The sequence below is a fragment of the Rhinatrema bivittatum genome, chromosome 5, assembly GCF_901001135.1.
Source record: "Rhinatrema bivittatum chromosome 5, aRhiBiv1.1, whole genome shotgun sequence".
NCBI classification, from domain to species: Eukaryota; Metazoa; Chordata; class Amphibia; order Gymnophiona; family Rhinatrematidae; genus Rhinatrema; species Rhinatrema bivittatum.
In genome coordinates this window covers 321,402,042-321,410,397 of record NC_042619.1, presented here as the reverse complement: position 1 = coordinate 321,410,397, position 8,356 = coordinate 321,402,042, and positions in this window count along the sequence as shown.

Here is an 8,356-nt window from a genome sequence, read left to right as displayed (position 1 = left end):
TCTCATGGTAGGATGGAACGTGAAAGGGATTCCGACTCCTCCCCACCGTCCTCCTCCAAGGTGGCAGCTTCCAAAAACAGGTCCAGGAAGCCCCGCTTTACGCGGACTGATGTGGACCTCCTGGCTCGGCTAATCCTCCTGGATGACCCACCCAGGCAGCAGGCCTAACTTAGAAAGGGAGACTGCTGCCTGGACCTCCCTCCAGGAGGCATTTTGCCGGCAGGCCTCCTACTCTCGTGAGTTGAAGACCTCAAGGTGAGAGATAATAATGTTTGTCATATTATTTAATTATGTATATTTTGTAATTGAAAATTGAATAGAGTATGATAGTAGTACTACTAGCTGCTACTAGTAGCTACAGTATCTACTGCTAGTAGCATAGAGTAAGTTATATAATTATAAAGTTATAACTACTATAACTAATAACAGTTATAATATTAAATACATATATTTTATTTAATATATTTATTATATATATTTCTGAGCTCCATTTTAGTATCCCTCCCTATTCAATCTTGAATTTCTAGTCAAGCAGCAGCTAGTCCCTTCCATCAGTAGTCCTCAGTTCGGAACTCACTCAATACAGTTATTCTCTCTAATGCCACCCATTATTCTACTTCATATTTACTCTCCTGTAATATGCTTCCCTCCCTACTACATCATTCAATTGTCCACTTAAAACCGTTACCTTTTTTTCTGTATAATTGTTACAATTGTATTTAATTGTGTTAATTGTTCTATTTAAAGCCTTTGGGCATGTATGTAAGACCCAGAGAGATTTACTACTTAATCGTTCTATGGAGTTGTTCTGTTTAACTGTTTCATGTAAAGCCCTGGGCATTTATTTAAGGCATTTAGCGTTTTTCTGTTCCATGTAAACCGGATTGATTTGTATTTCTTACAAGAACTTCGGTATATAAAAATTCAAAATAAATAAATAAATATTTTAAAAGAACAGAAATACTAGTAGCAGTGTACGACCCTTACCCTATACCAGTGGTTCTCAACCTTTTTTCTATCGGGAAACACCTGACAGATGTTTCTCACATGCATGGCACAGTGACCCATGATGTCATGGGGCTAGATGTAAAAGTACAATTTGCATCCATGGGAACCCCCCTGACCCACAATAATGGATGTAAAGCAGAATTATGACATTCCCCATACAACTCATTCTACAAAAAGATATTCTTTTTCTGGTGTCATCTCAGTAACAGCAACTCAAACTCGTTCTACTTCCAGGCTCAATAGCCCTACTTATGAAAAGACAGCAGTTTACCACCAATGCATGTCCTCTTGAGAAAACACAACAAATAAGACTGATACAAATGCTTACATGCTAGTAAAATATCTAATCTCGGGAACAGACACAGAACCGACCTAACATACGCCCAGGATCTGTAGTAATGCACATAAATTAATCCGCACACAGTTACACCTGTATTATGGAATACATTCAAACAGGAGCAACCCCATCTATGAAAAGGCAACACTACAAATATTAAATCAGGTCCTAAAAACCAATACACCTCTTATTAGGAAAACAGAACTAGCAAGCAGCTATAGATCCCCACACAGAAATAATTGTAAAACTATACTAATAAGCAGAATAAATGTAATAAAACAGCTGTGAACAGAATAACATCCAACAATTAAAAACTCATAAAAACTATTATAAATTCTCCAAACATCAATAAAATATTTCAAAAAAAGCAGACATCACATCAAGAAAAATAAGCTTAAAGCCACCTTTACTTACCCCTCTCCAGCAGCTCTCCTACTCCTCTTCCATGCAGACCGTAGCACACAGCAGAAGCAGCAGTAGAGGCTAAGCTCTATACTCATGGTCCTCTTCCTTAGGGCCAATGTCTTTCACACACACACACCATACCAGTCATGCCCTCATGACCAGTTTCTGTCTCTCACATACCAATCATCTCCCAAACAGTCTTTGACACACACACCAGTCACCTTCCTGAACAGTTTCTCTCATGCCATACACACACACAGGCTTCCCACTCCCGTGTTCTACTTACATATATGGGCTTCTCACTCTCATAATCACTTTCTCTGTCTCTCTCACACACACACTCACTAGTCTCTCACTCCCATGTTTGTTCTCTCTACATGCACAGGCTTCTCATTCCCATAATCACTTTCTTTCTCTCACACACACAAACACACACCAGTCACCTGATCTCTCTCATGCACACACACACACTCACACACTCACCAGTCTCTCACTCCCATGTTTGTTCTCTTCACATCCACAGGCTTCTCATTCCCATAATCACTTTCTTTCTCTCTCTCACACACACACACCAGTCACCTGATCTCTTTCATGCATACACACACACAGGCTTCCCACTCCCATGTTCTCTTTCAGATTTACATGCTTCTTACTCCATGCTGTGTCTCACACACACCCAGGTTTCTCACTCCCATGCTCACTCTCTTCACATGCAGAGGCTTCTCATTCCCATAATCACTTTCTCTCTGTTACACATAAACACACACCATTCTCTCTCTCTCATTTCCATGCTCGCTCTCCACATGCACAGGCTTCTCATTCCCTGAATCACATTCTTTCTCTCATATTCACACACACCAGTCTCTTTCTCTCACACACACCATCACCTTACCAACTAGTCTCTCTCTCATGCATGCACACACACAGGCTTCCCATTCCCATGCTCTCTCTCATAATCAGGCTTCTCACTCCCATGCTTTCTTTCACACACACCCCCACAACACCAGGCTTCTTACTCCCATGCTTTCTCACATACCCAGAAATTCTCACTTCCATGCTTTTTCTCTCTCTCTCACACACACACACACACATCAGTCACCTCCCTGACCAATGTCTCACATTCACATACACATCAGTAAAAAGTCATGGGCTAGGTGGCAATGTCCTTTCGTGGATTGCAAACTGGCTAAAAGACAGGAAACAGAGAGAATGATTAAATGGACAATTTTCTCAGTGGAAGGGAGTGGACAGTGGAGTGTCTCAGGGATCTGTATTGGGACCCTTACTTTTCAATATATTTATAAATGATCTGGAAAGAAATACGAGTGAGATAATCAAATTTGCAGATGACACAAAATTGTTCGGAGTAGTTAAATCACAAGCAGATTGTGATAAATTGCAGGAAGGCCTTGTGAGACTGGAAAATTGGGCATCCAAATGGCAGATGAAATTTAATGTGGATAAGTGCAAGGTGATGCATATATAGGGGAAAAATAACCCATGCTATAATTACATAATGTTGGGTTCCATATTAGGTGCTACAACCCAAGAAAGAGATCTAGGCGTCATAGTGGATAACACATTGAAATCGTTGGTTCAGTGTGCTGCGGCAGTCAAAAAAGCAAACAGAATGTTGGGAATTATTAGAAAGGGAATGGTGAATAAAACAGAAAATGTCATAATGCCTCTGTATCGCTCCATGGTGAGACCGCACCTTAAATACTGTGTACAATTCTGGTCGCCACATCTCAAAAAAGATATAATTGCGATGGAGAAGGTACAGAGAAGGGCTACCAAAATGATAAGGGGAATAGAACAGCTCCCCTATGAGGAAAGACTAAAGAGGTTAGGACTTTTCAGCTTGGAGAAGAGATGGCTGAGGGGGGATATGATAGAGATGTTTAAAATCATGAGAGGTCTAGAATGGGTAGATGTGAATCGGTTATTTACTCTTTCGGATAGTAGAAAGACTAGGGGGCACTCCATGAAGTTAGCATGGGGCACATTTAAAACTAATCGGAGAAAGTTCTTTTTTACTCAACACATAATTAAACTCTGGAATTTGTTGCCAGAGGATGTGGTTAGTGCAGTTAGTATAGCTGTGTTTAAAAAAGGATTGGATAAGTTCTTGGAGGAGAAGTCCATTACCTGCTATTAAGTTCACTTAGAGAATAGCCACTGCCATTAGCAATGGTTACATAGAATAGACTTCGTTTTTGGGTATTTGCCAGGTTCTTATGGCCTGGATTGGCCACTGTTGGAAACAGGATGCTGGGCTTGATGGACCCTTGGTCTGACCCAATATGGCATTTTCTTATGTTCTTAACAGAGGAGCCAATGCTGATCAACCGCGGGCGCTTATCCCCTGAAGAGCGCCTTCAACGAAATAGAGAAGGCCTTTGCCTGTACTGCGGCAGCTCCGGACATCTCTTATAAGCCTGTCCAGTTCATCCGGGAAACTGCAGAGCCTGAGCTCAGTGGGGGTCCCGAGCTTGGGCGCCACTGTTTCTGGCCCCCAATTACTACTCCCTGTCTCTCTCTCCCGAGAGTCACGAGCCTTTGCCACCACTGCCCTTGTGGACACCGGGGCAAGTGGCAATTTCATCTTGGAAGATATCATCAAACTCCTCCATATTCCACTCCAGCCTTTGGATATTCCTCTCAGGATTGTGTCCATCCAGGGAGAATACCTTCCTGGATGCATCACTCATCGCACCCTAGCCTTCCACCTCTCCGTGGGAACTCTCCATGAAGAGGAGATCTCATTATATGTCCTGAAGCGTTCCACACACCCAATAATCCTCAGACTGCCATGGCTCCAGGTGCATGGTCTGCAATTTGATTGGCAATGCCTACAGTTAACCAATGGGGACCCCAGTGTCAACACCGCTGCTTACGTCAAGTGTCTCCAGCAGTCACCGTGTTGAGCTCTACAACCCTAACTGGGTTGCCTGCTCCGTATACAGACTTCCAAGATGTATTCTCTAAACAGAATGCTGACATCCTACCTCCACTGCGGAGGTTTAATTGCCCCATTGAACTCCTACCAGGTACCACGCCTCCCAAAGGCAGGACCTACCCTCTCTCATTACCTGAGACTAAGGCAATGTCTGAGTACATTAAAGAGAATCTTGACAAGGGATTCATAAGACCCTCCGACTCTCCGGCAGGAGCCGGTTTCTTCTTCGTGAAGAAGAAAGATGGCAGTCTCCGCTCCTGCATCGATTACTGTGGGCTAAACACCGTAACCCGCAAGGATCGCTATCCTCTACCACTCATCAGCAAACTCTTTGATAGCCTTCAAGGAGCCCAGATCTTTACGAAGTTAGATCTCCGAGGGGTATACAATCTCGTCAGGATATAACCAAAGGACATTTGGAAGACCGCTTTCAATACCAGGGACGGCCACTATGAGTATGTAGTGATGCCTTTCAGACTTTGTAATGCCCCTGCGATCTTTCAACGCTTGATGAACAAGATCTTCCGGGACCTACTATACTCGTTTGTTGTTGTATATCTAGACGATATACTGATCTTTTCCAAGGATCTAAATTCCCATTGTTCCCATGGTCAGACATCCTTCAATGCCTCAGGGATAACCATCTCTATGCGAAACTAGAGAAGTAATATATCCCAGGAACAGACTCGTCTTCCGTTCCTGGGATATATTATTTCTAATCGTTTTACTATGGATCCTGAAAAGCTCCAAGGAATCCGAGACTGGCCTCAACCTATAGGTCTCCATGCCCTACAAAGGTTCCTTAGATTCACAAACTATTACAGGAACCTCATCGCCCATTACTCCACATTAGCTGATCCACTCACTGCCATGACTAGGAAGGGCAGTAACCCCAAGGAATGGAGTCCCAAGGCTCAATCCGCCTTCCAGGCCTTGAAAGAGGCCTTCTGCACCGGACCTTGTCTACATCACCCAGATCCTAACCACCCCTTCGTCGTCTGTCGATGCCGCCGCCATTGGGGCAGGCGCAGTCCTGAGCCAGTACTCCTCCAAAGGAGCCCTAGTACCCTACTCCTTCTATTCACACAGTTTCCCCTGCGGAGAAAAATTATATGATCGGAGATCGTGAACTCCTAGCAGTTGTTAGCAGTCCAGGATGATGTCCTTGGCTAGAAGGAGCACAGCATAAATTTACGATCTTTACGGATCACAAAAATCTTGAGCACTTGAAGGAAGCCCAATTGTTGAATCCCAGACAGGGCCGCTGGGCGTTGTTTTTCGAATGCTTTCATTTTGAACTTGGTTATCGTCCTGCAGCCAAGAACAGGTGAGTGGATGCTCTCTCCCGCTCCCTTGAACCAGAGGATACCCCTGATACCCCCAGGCATATCATTGGCCCTGCCTGCGTAACCTTCGCAGTCACCCATACTGTGCCATTGGGGAAGACTGTGGTCCCACGCCGTCTCCGCGAACGCGTCCTTTGCTGGGCCATGATTCAAAGTTGGCCGGCCATCCCGGCAGGCTTGGACCCTTGAAATGCTAAGGAAATACTATTGGTGGCCCAACATGGTCAGGGACTCCCGCAAATATGTGGACTCGTGTCCCATATGTGCACAAAGAAGCCTCCGATGGGCCATCCATGGGGACTTCTCCAACTTCTTCCGGCACCAACAGAATCCTGGTCGAGCATCTCCACCAACTTCATCGTGGACCTACCTCCATCCAAAGGCCACACAGTCATCTGGGTCATCATTGATTGATTCTCAAAAATGGGTCAATTCATCCCTCTCCAGAAGCTTCCCTCAGCTCCTGAATTGGCTAAATCTTCCTCAAACACGTCTTCCGCCTAAACGGGCTACCCAAAGAGATCATCTCGGACTGAGGTCCACAATTCACCGCTAGATATTGGAAAACCTTATGCAAGAAATTCGAAATCACCTTGAGTCTGACTTCTGCTTACCATCCCCAGGCGAACGGCCAAGCAGAAAGAACAAACCGGTCCTTAAAGACCTTCTTATGCTCCTACATTAATGACCAGCAAGACATCTGGTCCGACCTGTTACCCCGGGCAGAGTTGTCTCACAACACGCATGTCACCTCTGCTACAGATGTATCACCCTTCTCGGTGGTATTTGGCCGCCAGCCACATCTGCCTCTGCCAGTCCCACTCTCAGTGCCTTCACCTGCGGCCCAGTAAACAGCTCAAACAATCAGAAGATTATGGAATCAAGTTAAGGAGAGGCTGGGTCAAGCTGAACGAGCTAAGCACTCTACTGACACTCATCTGGGTAATGCTCCCTTGTTCCGACCAGGCCAAAAGGTCTGGTTAAGCACAAAACATATTAGATTAAGGCTACCCTCTCAACGACTGGCGCCAAAATTCATCGGACCATTTCCGGTCCTCTGCTGTGTCGGAGCTGTAACATACCAACTCCAGTTACAAAGGTCAATGGGTATCCACAATACCTTTCACGTATCCTTGCTGAAGCCACACATACTCTCCTGGCCATCTCGTAGGGCTCCTCCTTCTCCACAAGTTTCCGTGGAATCTGAAGAGACTCTACAAGTAAAGGAAGTTCTCGACGTCAGGAAAAGGCACGGCCATTGGGAGTATATCCTGTCGTGGGAGGGCTTCGGGCCTGAGGAGAACTCATGGGAGTCCTCCCACCACATCTATGACAAGCAACTTCTCCAGGAATTCCACAGAGACCACCCTTCTGTGGAATTCCACAGAAGGGGGTGTACTGTTGTGCTTCCCAGCCGCGTCCGCTTAATGGCTGGTCCTGTTCTCTTCTCCCAGCCGTCTACAAGCTGTGGACTTACTTCCTCTGCCGGTCCCGGCTGTCCTTGTTGCTCTCAGGCTCCCTCAGCGTCCCAGGCCTCACAGCGGAGCTACCGCTGAGGCTCCGCGTCCAGCGTCTCCTCGGCCCCGCCCCTAGGCGCACACGTGACCGACATCATCCTCTTTAAAGGGCCAAGTGTGGGAAACCCGGCCGAGACGCGCCCTGCTGACGTCACTCAGTCCCAGCATAAATAGCGAGGTCCTGTCCTCCCCAGGACCTCGCCTTGGCAATCAGGTCAATAACTCTGTGATAGCAAGTTTGCCTTCCTGCATTTCCTGTGTCTCCTGTTCCAGTCTCTCTGTTCCAGTGTCTACTGTGTCTCCAGTTTCAGCGTCTCCTGTGTCTCTAGTCCCAGTGTCTTCTGCTCCTTAGTCTCTCCATTTCTGGTAGTACCCTTCAGACTAATCTCATGGTACTGACCTCTGCTTCTTCTTGACTACTCCTTGATTGCTGCCTGTCCTGACCTCTGCCTGGAACTCTGACTATCCTTGATTGCTACCTGTCCTGACCTTTGCCTGGAACACAGACTACTCTCGTCTGCCGCCTGGAACTCGACCTCCTGCTTGATCTCACTTCGTCTGGACTGACCTTGCTACTGTCCCTGCCTGGCTGACCATTCTGCATATTGACTCTGGCCTTGATTCTAGCTATACACTCAGACACTCTATTCTGGCCTCCTGCGACCTCCAGTTCTCCTTATCTGCACACCGACTGCGCACCCTTGTTTGTGGTGGGCACTCTATTGAACTGTCTGTCTAGGAGACCCTGCGAAGCCCACCTAAGACTAGGCGGCCCGGGTAACAA